We start from the raw sequence: 22,655 nt of genomic DNA on the forward strand, positions 1-22,655 counted from the left end.
CCGGAAAGTGATTTTGGATTGGTTAGCATTAAAGGGTGTTTTATATGTGTTGTGACTAGGTTTTCGGAGAGGCTCGGGATAGAGGACCGTGATTGTGATCTTGATGCATCGGAAGGCTCGGGGTACACGTAAGAAAATTGTAACACCCATAGAGCGGGGCGTGGGCCCATAGTGTTTGTAATGCCCCGAATTCTCCGACGTGGTTTAATGGCGGGATTAGTAGGCCGGGAGGGCCATACTTGTTTAATTAAGCCATTAATTGATATTATGCATGTATAAGTGAATTATATTATAATATGATGTTAAACGCATGCATGTGGGTCCACATGTTTAATTACAGGGGTGTGATGGTAATTTGGCCCGTTGAGGGTATAATTGTATACTTGTATGCATGTCATTGATATATGTTGAGACCACATTATAATGTGGGATTGTTCGAGCTATTCGGTATGAGACGATCTTGGATTATTAATTAGCGGTCTGGTCATGACAGGTTTGAGTTTAAGGCTCGGGAGGAGTCTCGGGGTGATTTTAATGATTAGAGCGTTACCGGGCATTAGAAGGTAACGGGATATGAACTATTGGCATTTGAGATTATTGAGAATAGCGGGAATTAGAGAGCATTAATTATGATTAACGAGATAGGTTGGAAAGGACAAATATGCCCTTGGGAGCCTTTAGAAACCCTTAAATGACCTAGGGGTATAATGGTTATTTTACCCCTAGGATAGATATAAACTCCTTTATGCTGTAAGTTGATGAGAGAAACAGAGTAAGTTCTTGAGCTTCCCGTACCTTCTTCTTCTTCCATTTTCTTTGTGAGTTTTGGTGATCTTGTTGAGGATTCAAGCTTGGGAAGTAAACCTTGGGAGTTTGGGAGAGTGTTCCACCATAGAAGAGCATCATAACCTGAGTTTGAGGTAAGATTCCAGCCATTGGTTTACTAGTATACTCTGTTTTGGTGTTAGTTTTCAGCTTGTGTTTTTATGGTGGATTGTTGGTATTGATGGAAGTTTTGGTTGGGGTTTATCTTGGGTTTTGACGAGGGAGTGATATAGATCAAGTTCAGGGGTTGTATTGGAGGTTTGAGTGGTGTTTAAACTTGGTTTGAAGGGTTGGTTCCAAGAGAAGTCGTAAGGGAAGAAAAACAGGGGTTTTGGCTGAACTGGAGGTTGGGCCGCGGCATGGCCAGGGAGGGTCGCGGCACTTGGAGGATGCTGAGTTTGGGCGCCTCTGTTTGAGGGGCGGGGTGCGGCATGGAAAAGGAGGGTCGCGACCCTTAGTGGCTTTTTGGCCAGAAATGGCTTTTTGGCTTGGGGATGCAAGCCTTAGGCCTCGGGGTCGATCCTACTACCCGGTTTAGTAGTGCTTGATGTCTCGGAGGCTAGGTTTTGGTATGGGAACCTTTTATTATTTATTTTATTGATGGAATCCCATAATTGGTTATGACCAGGTAACCACTAAAGGACCAAAAGGTTAATCGTTCTCAAGGGTCGTTCTTATTATTAATTCTCACTCGAACAGAAGGTAAGAAAACTGCACCCTGTGTATATATGACATGCGTGATTATTATTGAGGCATGTTGATTGATAAATGTGGACATGGATTGCCTATTATATGCTAGCAAATGTTGAATACTTGTATATGTACTGATTAGTCAGGGACACTGACCTAAAGAGTCAGAAATGGCATAGCGTCATGAACGTCGAGCCAAATAAAGATTAGATCTAATTGATATCAGCAAGAATGACTCATATGGGGTATTAACGCTAGACCGACCCTAAGGTCGATGAACTTATAAGCGCTTGTCTGGTCTAAGACCAGTTATTCAGAGCCAGGGCATCGGGCCCCGGTGACTGTTTGTCACATGGCTAGGGAACGCTGTTCCAAGGTTATGACTCTATGGTCATGAGGAAGGTTATGCTGGTGACTATTCGCCATACACCTATCCTACTCAAACTTATGAAAGGTTCTCTTATCAGTTAAGCCTAGTGACCCTATCGTCACATGGCTGGAGGGTGTTGTCCCTGTATTAGTGACTCTTGTGATAGTCACCTACTTGTTGGGACTGATAGTCCTGGATGATTGTTACGATCATTGTTGATATTATATCATGCTTTATTGTGTTTTCTTGCTGGGCCTTGGCTCATGGGTGCTATGTGGTGCAGGTAAAGGGAAAAAAAAGCTCACCCACCCTTGAGTGGAGAGCTTAGGTGGTGATGTGTACATATGCGGCCGCTTGACCACCACGGCCAAGGCGTTCTCAGAGGAACTAGGGGGATTACCCTATTTTTGCCGCTTAGGTCGGCGGGATTGTAAATTTAAAACTGTAATGACCATTTTGTACTGAGAACAACTTGTAAACATTTTGATTAGCTCTACAGAGCAGTTTATAATGAAAATATCCATTTCCTTTTTATTAGTTTTATACCTTAACCTGTTAATTACACTAAGAACATGTTTTTGACCAAAGGACTCGGGTAGCGGGTCAAATTTTCGGTCCACCATTCACCGTAACTGTTCTGGGGTAGCCAGGGCGTTACAGTGTTGTTGCAGGGCACAACCCTAGATTATATTATTTCTAGGATATAGCTCTAAATGTACCATTATATGTTTTATTGTAGAATGCAAATGCTATATGTGTGGTTATAGTTGTATGAACGGCGAAGGGCTGAGAACGGTGAAAGGCCGAGAACAGCGAAGGCCAGGAATGGCAGTGGGGCCGGGAATACCACTTGGCACATGGAGTGCCTGTGGTTAGGGTGAGACCCCAGAGGACACATGGGATATCCCTATGGTGAGGACCGAGATCCCAGGCTTTGGTAATCCCTCCGGGACGGCATGGTCGTACTTGTTAAGTCTAAGAGATTATCTAATTTGTCTGTGGATTGCTTATTGTGTTGATTGTATAATATGCATATGTTAAGTGCTGTATGAGTTTTCTTACTGGGCTTCGGCTCACAGGTGCTATGTGTTGCAGGTAAGGGCAAAGAGAAAGTCAACCAACCATGAGTACGGAGAGCGTGGGGGCGGCGCGTACATGTTTGGCCTGCCCAACTGCCTGGTTGGGGGTATTTTGTAGGAAAGGATGTGTAAACCCTAATTTTGGTAGTTAACTACTTGTAAACTTGTTTTGGAGTTGTAAACATTTTATAAACTATATTTTGGGATCCCAGATGTAAGACACTTGAAATTTTTAGTGAATTAAGAGATTTTCAAAGATTACAGCCTTAACTTCAGTTTAATCACACTTGTATTCTAAAAATCTCGTTTAGCGAGTTGTTAGCACATTTTAAACTCACTTAGTAATAGCTCTAAGGTAGTAGGGCGTTACAGCTAAGGAGACTGCTTCTTCACAAATCTTACCTCGGGGCTGCATCCCTTTATTTTTGTAATTGTTTTAATTTATGCCCGTAGGGCTGATACAATTTCTCTTTCTTTTTGACTTTCTTTTAATATATATGCTTTACATTTCTCCATTTGAAATATTTTGCACATTTTATATTAAAGAGTCATATATGCTTGGTTAATCGCACAAACGTAGTTTGGATTTAGGCTCGAGGTTCAATGCATTCATGCACAGTTTGCTCGAATTATCCACTTCCGATCTCGTTATTTGTCAAGGTCGGGTATTACTTTAACCATGCACCCGAAAGAACTTGTATGGTGTGTAATGAAAATGGTTTAGTAATATCTTGCTTTTTAGTTACTTTTTCTCATCCTCAGTTATCTCTCCGAGGTTATGAGGTCGAAACTATTGTTTTGCAAGATACTCCAGCCTCGATCTCGGCTTATCCGAAGTGGGTTATGCTCCAGCTTACTGCCGATTAGTTTTAGCTGGTTTGCTCCAAACCTATTAAGGTCGTGTTTGGTTTGTAATCCATGCACTTATATTTTTTCGATAGTTTGGTTATATCCAAACTATCTTAGCTCGTGCATTTGGCTATCTCCAAACACTTATATGTTTTTCGTATATGTTATTTTATTTTTCAAGCTGATGGTATATATACCAATGATGCCCCCTTAATATCCTATGAATGTGACCATAGGTTATTAGATTAAGAGAGATTGCAAAAATAAATCATATTAGACGAAATAAATCTTTATTTGACAAAATCCAAAAGTAGACAAAACAGTAAAAATGAACAAGCATGGTTACAGGCAACATCCTTCCTGCACTATTGATAGTAAGGTCGTAGGTGTTCACTTTTCCATGCTTGCGGTACTAGACCACAGTCCAATCTCGCCAACTTGTAAACACCGGGTCGGATGACTGACTCTATCTGGTAGGGTCCTTCCCAATTTGGTCCGAGCACGCCAACTGTTGGATCTAGCGTTTCCAAGAATACACGCCTTAGCACTAAATCTCATACCCCGCATTTTCGATCCCGAACCCTTTTGTTGAAGTACCTGGTAGCTCGCTATTGGTATGCAGCATTTTTTAGCTGAGCTTCATTCCTTCTCTCTTCAATCAAGTCAAGATATTCTTCGAGCTGAGTGTGGTTCGAGGCTTGATTGTAAGAGAGGGCTTGAATTGTGGGGATTTCAACCTCAACTGGCAACATAGCCTCGCAACCGTACACCAGAGAGAACGGGGTATGTCCTGTCGATGTTCGGGCCGTAGTCCTATATCCCCATAGGACTTGGGGCAATTCTTCGGGCCATCGTCCTTTTGCTTCTTCCAACTTTTTCTTCAGCGAACTCTTTAGAGTTTTGTTTACAGCTTCGACCTAGCCATTCGCCTGGGGATGAGCTACTGATGAAAAACTCTTTATTATCCCATTTTTTCCGCAAACGCTGGTAAACAGATCGCTGTCAAACTGGGTTCCATTGTCGGATACAATTTTCCTCGGCATCCCATATTGACATATGATGTTCTTTACTACAAATTCAAGGACTTTTTTAAAAGTTATAGTTGCTAACAGTTCTGCTTCTGTCCACTTTGTGAAGTAGTCTACGGCGACTACCGTGTACTTCACTCCGCCCTTGCCAGTTGGGAGAGAGCCTATGAGGTCGATTCCCCATACCGCAAATGGCCATGGGGAGGTCATCATAGTTAGCTCGGACGGTGGAGATCGAGGAATAGTGGCGAATCACTGGCACTTGTCACACTTCTTTACATATTCAAAAGAGTCTGACTTGATGGTAGGCCAGAAATATCCTTGGTGTGTGATTTTCTTGGACAAGCTATGCCCCCCGGTGTGGTCTCCACAGAAACCTTCGTGAATTTCTTCAATGATTTTCTTGGCTTCGGGTGGAGTCACACACCGAAGTAATGGCATGGAATATCCTCTTCTATACAGCTTTCCATCCATGATGGTGTAACAGGGGATTTGATACATTAACTTTCGAGCCTGGTTCCGATCTTTTGGAAGGACGCCGGTCTCGAGATATTCGACTATTGGAGTCATCCAGGTAGGCTCGGAATCGATCATACACACGTCTTCTTGGCCGGGCTCGTTAATACTAGGTGTCGAGAGATGTTCAATTGGTACGACGTTTAGCTTGTCACTCTCGGTAGAGGTAGAGAGCCTGGCCAGGGCGTCTGCATTCGAGTTCTGCTCCCGCGGGACTTGTTCAATTGCGTAAAACTCGAAATGTTCCAATGCTGACCTTGCTTTTTCTAAGTACGCTACCATTTTCGTGCCACGAGCCTGGTATTCTCTCAAAATTTAGTTAACCTCCAGCTGGGAGTCGCTTTAACAATGTATTGCTTTTGCATTGAGCTCCTCGGCTATACGAAGCCCTGCCAGTAAAGCCTCGTATTCGACCTCGTTATTTGATACGTTGAAGTCTAATCTCAAGGAAGAATGGAATCTGCTTCCTGCAGGAGTGATCAAAATTACACCTGCCCCCTATCCATTTTCAATAGATGACCCATCTACATAAAGTTTCCAGAGCTCGTGGGCCGAGGTTATAACTTTATCGTCGGTCATGCCAGTACACTCCACTATAAAGTCTGCTAAGGCTTGTGCCTTAATGGTCGTCCTTGGATGGTAGGTGATCTCGAATTGCCCGAGTTTGACCGCCCATTTAAGAAGTCGACCTGAAGCTTCTGGCTTAGACAGGACTTGTCTTAGTGGTTGATCAGTTAGTACATGGATGGGGTGCGCTTGAAAGTAGGGTCGAAGTTTTTGAGATGAGTGAATTAAGCTGAGGGCTAGCTTTTCCATCAAAGGATATCTTGACTCTGCCCCCAATAACCTTTTACTGACGTAATATACGGGCCTTTGTACCTTTTATTCCTCTCGTCCGAGCACTGCGCTTATGGCGTGCTCGGTAGTGGCAAGGTATAAGTATAGCACTTCTCCCGTAATAGGTTTTGATAAGATAGGGGGTTCTGCGAGGGGTTTCTTGAGCTCCTGGAAAGCCAACTCGCATTCTTCCGTCCATTCAAATTTTTTGCCTCCCCTCAACAGGTTGAAAAACGGAAGACAACGATCTGTAGATTTCGAGATAAACCTACTTAGTGCCGCCATTCTGCCGGTCAAACTCTGGACATCTTTGTGTTTTCGAGGTGAGGGCATATCGATTAGGGCCTGGATCTTTTCTGGGTTAGCTTCTATTCCTCGAGCATTTACAATGAAACCCAGGAATTTTCCTGAAGATACCCCAAAGGAGCATTTCTGAGGGTTAAGCTTCATGTTATATTTCTGGAACACGGCAAAGCATTCTTCGAGATCATCAACATGGTTATCGTTAAGTTGGGACTTGACTAACATGTCGTCAACATAAACTTCCATGTTGTTCCCTATTTGCTCCAAGAACATCATGTTCATGAGCCGCTGGTATGTGGCTCCAGCATTTTTGAGCCCGAATGGCATGACGTTATAACAGTATAGCCCTTTGTCCGTTATGAAGCTCGTATGTTCCTAGTCAGGGGCATGCATGGCAATCTGGTTATATCCAGAATATGCATCCATGAATGACATCAGTCCATGCCCTGCCGTGGCATCCATGAGCTGGTCAATCCGCGGTAAGGGAAAGCAATCCTTTGGACAGGCCTTGTTGAGGTTCGAGTAGTCAATGCAGGTTCGCCACGTCCCATTAGTCTTTGGGACCAGTACCGGATTGGCTACCCAATCAGGGTAAAAAGAATCTCTAATGAATCGGTTTGCTTTTAACCTGTCGACTTCCTCTTTTAGGGCCTTTTTCCTATCGTCATCCAGTTGTCTTCGCTTTTGTTGCTTCGGTGGGAAGCTTTTATCGATATTTAGCACATGGCTCACAATATTTGGACTTATTCCTACCATTTTCGAATGTGACCACGCGAAGACATCCTGGTTTTTCTTCAAAAAGAAAATTAATTGCTATTTAGTTTCTTCATGGAGGTTCTTCCCGACCTTTACCGTTTTCGAGGGATCTGACTCTTCGAGCTTGATTTATTTGAGCTCTTCTAATGGCTCGAGATTAGCTTTTTCCTCCACTCTTGGATCGATCTCTTCATCTATCTCCAAGATCGTCCCGTCCTTATTCTGGATAACGACGAGTGCTTGTTCGCTCACCTGTTTCTTTCCTCTTATGGAAATGCTATAGCATTCCCTTATGGCTAACTGGTCTCCCTTCAGCGTCCCGATGCCACTAGAAGTCGGGAACTTGATTTCCAGATGCCTTACAGACGAGACTGCCGCCAGCCCTAGTAGGGCAGGTCTTCCGACCAGCATGTTGTAGGCCGATGGCAGGTCCACTACTACAAACTCCATCATCTTGGTTACAGAGACCGGGTAGTCACCCAAGGTTATAGGGAGTTCGATGGACCCCATACAGGCAATCCCCTCTTCTGAAAAATCGTACAAGGTCATTGCACATGCTTTTAGGTCTCAAAGCGCGAGTTCCATCTTTTCTAAGGTGGCCTTATAGAGAATGTTCACTGAGCTCCCATTGTTTATGAGAACTCGATGAACTCTCTTATTCACGAGCTGGAGAGTAATGACCAGTGGGTCATGGTGAGGAAACTGAACATGGGACGCGTCGGAGCTGTAGGTTCGAGTTCATAAGGAGATTCAACCTTTTGGCATTTCAGAGCTCTAGGTTCGGGTTCATAAGGAGACCCATCCCCAATTTTTAGCTCGTTCACATACTGCTTTTGGGAATTCCTGCCCATCCCTGCGAGATGAGGCCCGCCCGAGATGGTTATTTCGTCTTCTCCATCTATTGGAGGGGGCCTATCTTCTTCCCTCGCTCGGGAATTATTGTTTTGAGCAGGTTGTGGCGTAGCTGCCCTCTGGTTAGTAGGAGCCTGATTAATACTCTGGTTTTCGACATACTGTCTGAAATAACCTCTCGAGATCAATCCTTCGATCTCGTCCTTTAACTGCCTGCATTCATCAGTAGTGTGCCCAGTATCTCGGTGAAATCGACAGTACTTGCTGGAGTCCCTCTTGGACTTCTGATTTTTCATGGGGTCTGGACGTCTGAAAGGGACCTGGTTTTCATTAGCCAGGTATATGTTCTCCCGAGACTTGTTGAGCTCGGTGTACACTTTGTACACAGAGAAATACCTTCCCCCCTTCTTCTTCTTTCCCTCTTCTGCCTCGGGGTTACTCCCTTCGTTCTTCTTTCTTTTGGAAGGGTTTTCCGCAATAGGCTATGAAACTGGTGGGTCCGTCGAGGTTGAAGCAGAGTTTACATTTATCGTTGTAGTTAGGGGCTGAGAGGTCATATTCAGTGTTGACCTCGCCTCCTTTACATTGACAAACCTCTGAGCTCGCTTATTAAACTCGGTTAAGGACCTCACCGGTTTTCTCTGCATATCATCCCAGAGAGGACTTCCTGACATTACTCTAGCTTGTACAGCCATTAGATGACCGCTGTCATCCACATTTCGAGCTCGGGCAACTTCCAAATTAGACCTCGTAAGGTAGCTTTTCAACGTCTTTTCTGGCTGTTTCCGAATGTTGGTCAGAGTTGATGCCTCGGGTCTTACCCCGATCATGGCTATGAACTGCTTCTTGAAATCCTTTGATAGCTGATCCCAAGAATTGATCGAATGTCTTTTATATTTCTCGAACCAGCTTTTTGTTGGTCTCGTAAGCGATGCTGGAAATAACATGCATCTAAGCTCGTATCCCATATTACTTACTCTCATTATGGTATTAAATGTACTCAGATGGCTGTATGGGTCGGACTTCCCCTCAAAAGGTGGGACATGAGGGATACGAAGCCCTTGAGGAAACGGAGTGTTGGAAATATGGGGAGCGAACGGTTCGAGCTCCTCGTCAGAATCCTCATCCCGACTCCGACTTCGCTCATTTTGGCCTCGTTCCGCTTATTGGCCTCGGCCAAATGTTTTTTCAGTTGTTGGTTTTCAAGTTCCACAATGTGGATGTACGGTTCAGGATTATAGTACATGTCCTCATCCCTTGGGGCTGGAGGTGCTAGAGGTCCCCGAGAATCGAAGGACTCGCTTCTCTCTTCAATCTCTGGATTTACCATTGGCTGCTTCCCGGGACGTCTTGGATAGTATTCTTCAGGAATGTTTTGATCATTCGTGGCCAAGACTGTTTAGGGATCGTACTGCTTAAGGCTCTCAATGAAAGCACCAAATTGTTGACACCGTTCTTCGTCAACTTAAAATGTAGAGCACGTAAACAGTAAAATCTATGACAAGAATAACACAATAAAACAAGAAGAGTTTTTTACGTGGTTCAGCAGTTAACTCTAACTAGTCATTGAGTCTTTGTTATTAGAACTTAGGAAATTTCTGGGAATTCTTCAGGGATAAATTCTCTAGAGATTCTTTCAAGATCACAAAATTTCCCGGTCCTTTACCATGGTACATGACTTCTCTATTTATAGAGGAGATCTCAGAATATTATCCCACACGTTCGGGAAGTTATTCTGTATATTAATAAATTTAATGGCTTTAAAGTCTGTGACTCCTATATAGAAGGAAATGTCCCCTGAAGGCCAAGGGGCGTATAACCGACTAATTAATATCCCTTTATTGTAGGGAAGTTACAACAATAAATATCTCTTGAATGCACGGACTGTGTCTCCTCATGTTACCTATTAAACCATTCGAGATCAGCATCATGTCAATCTAGGTTTCTGAGTAAATTATGAGTTGCATTATTTTCCCAAGACCAGCTTGGAGTGGGTAAATACCAACGAGGCCACCTTACTCCGAGCTCACACCCATGCCAAGCTCGGCCCACTTGATCCGAGGCTGCCCAACAATGGATATACTCCGATTGTTCTGTTTTTCGAGCTGATAAGGACTTCGAGGCTACCTATATTCAAGGTTGCCACATGCTTTGAAAATTCGTCGTCTAGATTACGAACAGGTATTTTAGCTATCGCGAACTCACACCTGATGAATCCAGCTTTCGAGGTCACAACCTCAAGTCTCGAAATCTGGGTGTAACACTACAATATTCATTACTGCCCAGATTTTTCCCAAGTGCAAGAACTCAAAAATTTCTTCTCTTTTAAAAAAAAACGATAATAACACTCTCTCTCTTTAATCCTTAGCTTCCCTCACTATTTCCACGGTTTCTCCTTCAGATTATCATGGTAACACGTTTTAGAATAGGTTTAGAAAATAAGTTAGCATTTGAAGTGGTAAAATCCTCTTTTCAAGGAATTCTTTTTTTTTTTTCTTTAGAAAAATAAATAAAATGACTAAGTTCCACAACTGATATTATCAGTTAAATTTCAAAAATTTAACCAATTTTATGAATATTTAATCATGTTAAAACAGAAGAAATAAAGTCTCTAAAATGCCCCTTGAACCAATCCCAAACTTGAGGGTATTATGGTCTTTTCGCAAATTCAAATATTTAATATTATGGCACACCAAAAATTACACATAATATGATAAAATAATTTCAAGCATATTATTATTACTATTATGCTCATAATAATAATAATTTTTAAGTAAATAAATAACTTAACCCGAGCCATTATTTATTCACTTGACATTAACCTCATGTTGTGATTCCACAAAACTTCAAACATGAGAAACCATGAAATTTATTTCCATTGGAAGTCATACACATCCAATATTCCATCAAAGGAAAAGAAAAGAAATATATATATGTCAAGGATGCACAGAGAGGGAAAATTACAAAATTGCCCTTTCGGAAAAACGAATATTACATCTTTCTTTGGTTTTCCTTTCTTCACGTGTTTTCAAAGGAATATTATAATCATTGGAGACTTTGAATGAGATTGAGAGAAAACGTTACACATGAATCAATTTCTCTACTTGATTATTCTTTGTTTTTTTTTCTTTCCATTTTAAAAAATGTAGTATTTAAAACTCTCCCAGAACGTTGCCTTTTCATAGTTTTCACTTCAAATGACTAGATTATCCAAACAAAACATACACATAATTTTTTTAGCTATAATAATCAAAATATGTATTGTGAAGATGTAACTAAATTAAACAATTCACACAATAATTTTGAAATTACTGAATTCACGCTAAATATTTAAATATACGATAAAATTTTCTTGTGAGTCACACTACTAGGAGGAGGGGCTTTAGAGATAGACTTCGGTTCCTGCATAAATAACAACCGTAGTCTTTCCAGGCGAAATTGAAAATGTTAAAATACTAAAGTGGAATGGAATTTCTATTTAAGCTTTTACCAAATAACTGACATTAATAGTCAAATTTGTACTTTAGTTTTTAACAAATAAACGAAATGGAACAGAACTTTCCACTATGATTACTTGCAAATATTCGAAAAATATATTCATATTTTTAACTTTTGTTATGGACAAATAATCATAGTCTTTTTCTTCTTGGCCTTTTTTTTAATATTCATCTAAAATTCTTATTTTACTTTCAATATGATTTATTTATATAATTTATTTTGATTTAATATATAACAAAAATAAATAAAATTCACAAAATTTATAAACATAATATTAACCACTTTATAAAATTAAATATTTGTAAGATTTTATTAGTCTAAAGTGTTCACATAAATAAATATAAAAGACGCCTATAGTGGATCTATTAAAACAGCAGCACTAGTGCATTTTATATATATATATATATTTATATACTTGGACAATATAATTCTAATTTTTTTATATTAATATATACTTTGTAGTTATTAACAACATCTTTCAAATTTTTGAGACATTATAAATAATTTACAGTGCCAAAAAAGTGTTCAAAAATTATGTTTCACACTCATATTTATATTACATAGACACACATGTGGAACATGTTATTTGAACCCTCATTTTAGCACAATAAAAATTATGATTAATTTTTTTAGAAGATCACATGCTAAAAAATTGTGTTAGATAAAGTTATGTCTAAATATTGTGGATATGGAGTTAAACTTGTGTTTTGAAATTATTTAAATATTATATATACATATTTTTAAATTCATATATATACACTCATACACTAAACTATTTCAGCTAGTACAAATTTACAATTTCATAATTTATACAATTCGACATATGATTTAATTAATTTTGTTGTATTGATTAATTTCCTATGTTTATATTAAATATTTTTATAATAGTCACGTTATACATAGGACTTATATATTTATAAATATACACAATGGATACATAGTTTCCTATATTTATTAAAAGTATATATTGAACCATTTAACATTAATTATAAATATGAACATGTCAATTTCTTTTAAATATCGGTCTCTCTAAATTGAGAAAGTGTGAGAGAGATTCGACAGAATATAATTAATGTCGATTGAAAAAATAAGTAACAAATTTTCATTATTATAATTATAAATTCTTATAAATTTATAATGTTATTATAATTATATATTTGGTACTAAAAAATAATTATTGTGGGTCGAAAAAATTATAATTTTTATTATAATTATATGCTTAGTATTAAAAAATAATTAATGTCAATCGAAATAATAAATACTAAGTTAAGTGAAAATATTTTTTGTTAAAAAAACACACTAAATAATTGCTATTATAAATATTTATACAATAAAATATAGAGATTTAACTGACATTTTGTTAGTGGTTACCTTATTGTAGATTATACAGCAATAAAAAAGGAGATTGTACAACATTAAGTTAATTGGATAGAAATTAGAAACTTTAATTAAATAGAGAATTTGTTAGTGGTTACATTATTTTAGATTATACAGAATGCATTCACGTGTACACCTCTCTTTTTTTTTTTTGCTATAAATAAGAATGTATGTATGTTAGGGTTCTTCATAGAGTTTTAGCAAGTGCATTAGTTGAAATTATAAAAATATAAAAATCATGGCAAAGTTTCAAGATCTTGCTTTTCTCTTGGTTGCGGTTCTCATTTTTACCAATGGTTGGTCTCTATTTTTCTATTAAATTCAATATATATATATAAATATATTTCATCTCATCACACCTTGTCAAATGAAACTTGTTATAAATATTAGTCACTTTTTTGTTCTTGTTGAAAGTAGCTAATAATTCACATTATTATTTGTTTTCTCATTTAGTTTTTGAGTCCGAGGGTCAAGGACAGGAGGAACGTAGCTGTTGTCAAAGCTTTAAGGATGCAAGCTTATGTCCCAACACATCTAGTAATGTCAAGTGTGATGACTATTGTAGAAACACAATTGGATGTGTCGGTGGCATTTGTAAAACTGAAGGTCATACTGTTTGTCACTGTAAATGTTAATACTCATCACTACGTGTACTGATCTTGATATATTGATATCAATCAAATAAGAGATTTTATTTCTCATTCCAAACGATAATTAATTCCTACTATTTTAGGCATTACTATGTTTACAATTTATGTTTTTCTTCTTTTTTTACTATAATTTTTTTTTTCATTTTTTTAGAATATTTTGTTAGGTCTGGGTTAGGTAATTTTTCTCTTTTCATTTTCGTTTTGAATTTGCATGAATTTAGTATACTTGGTTGATTTTACTAAATTATGTGTGATTTTTCTTTTCTATATATGTATTGAATAAATTATGTCATCGACTCATTATCCATCAATCCTTCCAAAAACATAGTTAATAAATCAATATATGTTAATATAAAATCAATTATTAAATGGAAGGTGATTTAAAGACGCAAAAATAATTTATATTTTCTTCTAGTGGAACTCGTTTAATATTACTATGAATATGTGTGTATTTTGCTTGTATATTATTAAACAATTCAAATTTTATATGTCACTATTATTGGTTTTGAAGAAAAAAAAAGAAAGTGTTGTCTTTTTTTGGTTTTCCTTTCTTCACGTGTTTTCAAAGGAATATTATAATCATTGGACACTTTGAATGATATTGTGAGAAACATTACACATGCATCAATTTCTCTACGTGGTTATTCTTTGTTTTTTTTTTCTTTCCCTTATAAAAAATGTGGTATTTAAAACTCTCCCAAAACGTTGCCTGTTCTTACGTTCTTTGTTTCCACTTCAAATGACTAAATTATCCAAACAAAACATACACATAATTTTTTTTAGCTATAATAATCAAAATATGCATTGTGTAGATGTGACTAAATTAAACAATTCACATAATAAATTTTAAATTACTGAATTCACGCTAAATATTTAAATATACGATAAAATTTTCTTGTGAGTCACACTAGTAGGAGGAGTGGCTTTAGAGATTGACTTCGGTTCCTGCATAAATAACAACCGTAGTTAAAATACTAAAGTGGAAAATGGACTTTCTATTTAAGCTTTTACCAAATAACTGACGTTAATAGTCAAATTTGTACTTTAGGTTTTAACAAATAAACAAAGTGGAAATGAACTTTCCACTAAGAATATTTGCTAATATTCGAAAAATATATTCCTATTTTTAACTTTGATTATTGACAAATAATCATAGTCTTTTTTCTTGGCCATTTTTTTATTATTCATCTAAAATTCTTATTTTAATTTCAATATGATTTATTTATATAATTTATTTTGATTTAATATATAACAAAAATAAATAAAATTCACAAAACTTATAAACATAATATTAGCTACTTTATAAAATTAAATATTTGTAAATTTTTATTAGTCTAAAGTGTTCACATATATAAATATAAAGGACGTCTATAGTGGATCTACTAAAACAGCAGCACTAGTGCATTTCTTTCTATTGTTTGCACTTGGATAATATAATTCTAATTTTTTTTATATGAATATATACTTTGTAGTTATTTACAACATCTTTCAAATTTTTGAAATAGTCTGAATAATTTATAGGGCAAAAAAAGTGTTCAAAAATTGTTTTTCACACTCATATATATATATATATATAATTAGACACACATATGCAACATCTTATTTGAACCCTCATTTTAGCATAATAAAAATTATGATGAATTGTTTTAGAAGATCTGAAACTAAAAAGTTGTGTTGGATAAAGTTATGTGTGAATATTGTGGATATGGATTTAAACTTGTGTTATGAAATTATTTAAATAATATATATACATATTTTTAAATGCATATATATACACTCATATACTAAACTATTTCTGCTAGTACAAATTTACAATTTCATAATTTATACAATTCAACATATGATTTAATTAATTTATGTGTATTGATTAATTTCCTATGTTTATATTTAATATTTTTATAATAATCATGTTATACATAAGAATTATGTATGTATAAATATACACAACGGATACATAGTTCCCTATATTTATCAAAAGTATATATTGAACTATTTAACATTAATTATAAATACCAACATGTCGAATTCTTTTAAATATCAATCTCTCTAAATTGAAAAAGTGTGAGATAGATTCGACAGTATATAACTAATGTCGATTGAAATAATAAGTAACAAATTTTCATTGTTATAATTATAAATTCTTATAAATTTATAATGTTATTATAGTTATATATGGTTTCTAAAAAATAATTATTGTCGATCAAAAAAATTATAATTTTTATTATAGTTATATTCTTGGTATTGAAAAAATAATTAATGTCCATCAAAATAATAAATATTAAGTTAAGTCAAACTATTTTTTGTAAAAAACACTAAATAATTGCTATTATAAAAATTTATACAATAAAATATAGATAATTAATTGACATTTTGTTAGTAAAATAATTTACATTATTTTAGATTATACAGCAATAAAAAAAGAGATTGTACAACATTAAGTTAATTGAATAGAAATTAGAAACTTTAATTAAATAGAGAATTTGTTAGTGGTTACATTATTTTAGATTATAGAGAATGCATTCACATGTAAAACTCTCTTTTTTTTTTGCTATAAATAAGAATGTATCACTACAAGAAACAAGGTTTTTACCAGCGCAATTCGGAATTGTGTCGGCAAAAACAACTTTTTACTGGCGCATTTAGTGAATTGCGCCGGCAAAAACAAGAACTTTTGTTGGTGCAATTTTGCGCCGGCAAAAGTAACATCAGTTTTTTTTTTTTAAAATACCATAGACTTTTGCCGGTGCATTTCTCCTAACGCGCCGACAAAAGTCAAAACGTGCATTTTTAATTTGTGGACGTTTTCAAAATGACACCGTTTTGTCCTAGAGTTTTATTAAAGACTTTTGCCAGCGCATTTTTAGACTTTTGCCGGCGCAATGAAACGCGCCGGCAAAATTCATAGCGATATTACAGCAGCCGTGAGCCCTTCTTCCCCATTTCAGATTTTTTTCAAAAAAAAAAACTTTTGTCCTCTGTGTTAATGGAATCCGACCATAGTTTGGTGTAATCCCACCGTGGCTCAGCTCATATAGTGAAGCTCTTCTCTCTCAAGGTTAGTAAATCCAAGGGCAAAATTTTTAACATTTTTAGATTTTTTTCTCTATATCTCGTTTTGTAAGTGTATTTTTTTTTTGTTTTCTCTCTATAAACATGTATTACTGTTCCAATCTCTCGGTAGAACAACTCCAAATGTTAGTTTATGTATATATTTATAACTGTTTATATATATATATGTATTTATATCGGTTTATATATATATGTATATATTTGTTTATATATATATGTATACATCTGTTTATATATATGTATATATATTTATATGTCTGTATATGTGTATATTTATATTTATATGTCTGTTTTTTTTATATATGTTTATATGTAAATGTGTGTGTATATATGCTTATTTAATGTTAATTTTTTTTTAGAAAATTGATTAATTAATTGTGAACTATTAATATATATGTATGTGTGTGATATTTGGTATTATAGTTATATTTTTCTGTTAAAAAAAAACAAATAAATCTGTGTAATTTTAGAAAAATGAGATTAATAATGAAAAAAAGAAATATGGTTTTAGTATTTATTAAAAAAAAACTGTTTTGACTATGTATATTTTTTAATTTTAATGCTTTATATGTATATTAAAAAATAGATTAGATTATGTATATTAAAAAAAATATATAATATATCTTTTTATATTAAAGATTATTTGTTTATAAATATTTACTAAATAAATTGTTTTGGTGTTATTGATATAAAAAGATTTGATATATGTTATTAATCTTGGTTTATGTTGTGCATGCTCTGAGAATATTCTGTATATTGCTCTGGGAATATTCTGTATATTGTGTGTAGTTTGCAGGTTTTATAAAATTTTGGGATAGTTTAACATATTGCCGTTATGCTCGTCAAATTTCGTTAGTCTTAGGAAAATTAACATTAATTACAAAAATTATAGCCGTTAACATTAATTTTTATTTTAATGCTTTTATATTTATTTGTTTTTCTTAATAACAACTATTTTTAAGTTATTTTTATAATATATGTTTTTTGTATTTATTAATTTTTTTGTAAAATTTAAAAAACAAATTTGAATATGTATTTTTTTTTAATGCTTTATATGTATATGTTTATTTTTGCTTGTTAATATTTATTATATTGTATTTTGTGATATATATATATATATATATATATATATTTAGTTAAAGTGTGAATTTAAAAAAAATCAGATTAATAACGTATGTTTGTATTTTTAAATTATTTTATATTAAATGTGATATGTTTGTAAATGTGTATTTAATAATTTTTTTTGTATTAATAAAAATATCATTTTTGGTATATTTTTTTTGTGGTTAAATATTTGTATATATGTAAATTAATGTATTTGTTAATGTATATATATGTTTTACATGATCTAGGAATATTTTGGTTATATATGTGTTTAATTTGTAGGTTTAAAATTTTTTGGGATAGTTTGAAATATAGTCATTATGCTGCCAAAATCCTGTTAGTGTTAGTAAAATTAATAAATGTTTAATAATTAATTAAATAAAAGTTTAAGTATAATTAAAAGATACATCAAAACATTAATTTTTAACTATAATTTAAATAAAGTAAAATTACCAATCATAATACTTAACAATTAATTTTAACATTCATATTAAATTTTTTTTAAATATAAATGATTTAATAAAATATAATTAAGTAAAATATAAATATAATAAAATTGTTATTAATTAAGCAAATAGTCAAATACAAATTGAAGAATTTAATAAAAATTACAAAATGAAATTAATGTATAATTAAATTAATTTTAAAATAAAAGTAATAAACAATTATATGATTTAAAAAATTGTAATAATTAATAATTAGCTATATTTTCTTTGGTAAATATAAATAATCATTTTTTCTAGAGATTGGATATTATTATATTATCACTTAGTGATAATAAGGGAGACAAACGGTCATGAAATATTTTGGCTATAATTTCCCTTATTTTAAGACAATTATTAATATTTTCTGAATTATTTCGCTTGAAAATGGCGAGAGACAGAAGCTGGATGAGTGCGAGGAATCGTTGGTCTCTAGAGTATAGAAATGGTGTTAAGGAGATTTTCGAGATCGCTAAAAATTTAGTGAACGATCGGGGTTTGGTTCGTTGTCAGTGCAAGAAATGTGGGAAAGTTAAGTTCCAGCCTATAAATGCAATTTCGATGCATTTATTCAACAATGGCATCATACAGTCCTACAAAGTGTGGCATTACCATGCAGAGGCGCTGCCGCCGCCACCAAATGTGGTATGAGATCAGGATAGAGATGAGATAGCAGATATCTTGGAGGATGTTTACACTGAAGATGACGTTCCCGCTGGAAACTATAATGATCCTCCCCAAGATGATGTTCAACATCGCGACAAGTATGACAATTTATTTAAGGAGATGTCAAGTGAATTGTACCCGGGTTGCCGAAAGTATTCCGCGTTGAACTTCTTGGTGAAGCTGATGCATTTGAAAGTTATTAACAAGTGCAGCAATCATTACTTTGACGGTTTGCTGGAATTGTTAGTCGACGCTATGCCTGACGGAACAATTTTACCTAAGTCTAACTATGAGTCGAAGGCAAAGTTGCGGAGTATTGGATTGGGATATGAGTCCATCGATGCTTGCAAGCATGACTGTTTTGGAAGGAGAATGTGAACTTGGAATTCTGTCCGTTTTGTGGTGAGTGTAGCTGGCAAGATAATCTTGGGAATGAGAAGAAAGTGGCTCATAAGGTCATGCGATACTTTCCGTTGACGCCGAGATTGAAAAGACTGTATAGTTCAAGATATACTGTAGAGGATATGAGATGACACTATTCTAAAAAGCCAAATGAAGATGGTGTGATGAGGCACCCCGCTGACAGTAAGGCGTGGAAGCACCTTGTTGAGTTGTACCCATCTTACGCAGCCGAACCTTGAAATGTTAGGCTTGGGTTGGCGACAGATGGTTTCAATCCTTTTGGGAACATGAGCAACTCTTACAGCATGTGGCTTGTGATACTTGTCCCTTACAACTTGCCGTCGTGGAAGTGCATGAAACCACAGTCATTAATGTTGTCTATTATAATTCTGGATCCTTCTTCACCTGGAAAAGATATCGATGTCTATATGAGACCTTTACTTGACGAGTTAAAGGATTTATGGGTGAATGGTGTCGAGACACGAAATGCATACAATAGTACCTTATTCAATATGCATGCTGCAATCTTGTGGACCATTAACGACTACCCAGCTTATGCTACGATGTTTGGGTGGAGCACAAAAGGGTACAAGGCATGCCCCACATGCAATGAAGAAACTCCGTCTGTAGGGATTAGAAGTAAAATTGCATACATTGGCCATAGAAGGTTTCTTGATATGGATCATGAACGGAGGACCAAACGAGCACTATTCGACGGTAACAAGGAACTCAGGCCACAACCGAAAGATTACTCCGGTGATGATGTGTTGAAGAAATTAGAGAATTTGCAGATTAGACATCCTGGGAAACACAAAGAATTTGGTGGTGTGAAACGAAAAAGGGCTCCGATTGAACTTAATTGATCGAAGAAAAGCATATTTTTCGAACTTGATTATTGGAAGGAATTATTGCTGAGGCATAACTTGGACATAATGCACATTGAGAAGAATGTTTGCGACAGTGTCTTGGAAACTTTGTTGAACTTAGAGGGAAAATCTAAAGACACTGACAAGGCAAGACTTAATCTAGCAGACATGAAAATTAGGGAAAAACTTCACCTCCGCAAAGAGGGACACAAGTGGAAGAAACCGCACGCCAGTTACACCCTCAGTGTCCCGGAGCGTCGAGTTTTCTGTGAATTTGTGAAGTCAGTTGAATTCCTGGATGATTTTGCTGCAAACCTTTCGAAGAATGTCAATGTCAATGATGGCAAGATAACTTGGCTGAAATCACACGATTGCCACGTGTTGTTTCAGCAGTTGTTTCCCACTACAATTAGGGCGTTTTTGGTTCCTGAAGTTCGGAAGCCAATTATTGAGTTGTGCGGTTTTTTCAAAAAACTTTGTTCACGGACTTTGAATGTGAAAGACCTAGAGAAGATGGAGACAGACATTATCACCATTTTATGTAAGTGGGAAATGATATTTCCTCCAACATTTTTCGACATTATGGTGCATTTGGTTTTGCATCTTCCGAAAGAGGAAATTCTTGGCGATCCCGTGCACTTTAGGTGGATGTATCCCATTGAACGTTCGATGGCGATTTATAAACAATATGTAAGAAATCGTGCACATCCGGAAGGTTCTATCGCAGAAGCTTACGTGGTCAACGAGGCCTTAACCTTTTGCTCAATGTACCTCCGGGGGGTTGAGACTCGATTCAATCGACTTGAGAGGAATGACGATCGCATTGAATCCCAACCAAATCAGGAATATTCTATTTATAAGGCTGTTGGTCATCCATTTGGTAAGAAATCAAGTATGCTCCTCAATTCGCAGTTAAAGCAAAAGGCTGAGTGGTATATCTTGAACAATTGTGCCGAAATTATGGAGTACCTTAAGTGTGTTTTCTAGTCTTTTTTCAATAAATTTGTTTGGTTTATATACCAAGTAAAGGCAAAAATCATAACATTGTTGTCCTTTTGTAGTGAGCATATGGATGAATTAAGAAGACGGGGGGTGGGGGGCTCGAATCTTGAAGTTCAACAAGAAGTTGATTTTCTTCAGTGGTTCGAAGAAAGAGTATGTATATTAGTCAATTCTTTTCCGAAACCCCACTTAATCAATCCAAAACTAACTTTAAATGTTAATGTTGATATGTGAACGGTTTGCATGAGTCAACACCTACTGAAGTGAGTAATGAATTGTATGCTCTTGCAAACTATTCAAGTGGCACCGTGTTCTCATATCTAGGGATGATAGTGAACGGTGTGAAATTTGTGATTCATGGTTGTGATATGAAGCTTAAAACACAAAATTGCGGTGTAATGGTGTGAAGTGAGGAAGGAGTGAACTACTATGGAGTTCTGGAAGAAGTAATTGAATTGTCCTACTTGATGGGTTACGGTGTTGTCCTATTCAAGTGTAGATGGTTCAATACAAGTAGAATTAAAGTGGAATCCAATTTTACGAGCGTATATGTGAAGGAAGAATGTTATAAAGATGATCCTTTCGTTCTCGCATCTCAAGCGAAGTTGGTGTATTATCTTCGAGATGTGAAAAATGGGGATGATTGGAGGCTTGTTAATGAATACATTCCGAGGAATGTATGAGATTTCTCAAATTCCGATGTTGATAATACCGAGACCACAAATGATATACCAATATTGCAAGTTAATTCTTCTTCATTTCATTTGTGGGTAGAACTTCCAATTATTGATAATCTTCAGTATGATTGGGTTGATGTCAATCCCACTGAAGTGTACAACGTTGATGATTTGGTTGGCGAAGGTTCAGATGAGTTTGTTGTCGATGATGAAGTTGAATTTGAAGACGACACGTTGGCCGAGTATGAAGATGATGGGGATGACGACAATGTTCTAGTCGATAGTGATAGTGATACTGGTGTCCGTAATGATGCTGTAGTTAGTGATGATGAGGACAGTGATATGTAATTTGAACAAAGATATGTAACTTCTTATTTAATTCAATGAAAACTTTATTTATTATCATTAATTAATGATAGTATCAGATATAGGTACACATGCACCTATTGGATGCCTTGGGCATAGTCAATGTATTCATGTACTGGTACTCATTTTTTCAAGATATTTGATGAAATATCTTGAAAAAATGGGTATTAGAACATGTTTGCTTACTATCTCCAATGGATCCATTAGGTCGGAATAGGGTAGGTTGGGAAATATAATAAGTAATAAAATATTAATTTTATAACAAAAAACAATAGACATGCACCTAGTGTATGCCTTGGGGATAGCCAATGTATTCATGTACTGCTCCTCATTTTTTCAAGATGTTTGAGAAACATTTGGAAAAAAATGTGGAGAACTACATGACTGCTTA

Source organism: Humulus lupulus, chromosome 2, assembly GCF_963169125.1.
Source record: "Humulus lupulus chromosome 2, drHumLupu1.1, whole genome shotgun sequence".
NCBI classification, from domain to species: domain Eukaryota; kingdom Viridiplantae; phylum Streptophyta; class Magnoliopsida; order Rosales; family Cannabaceae; genus Humulus; species Humulus lupulus.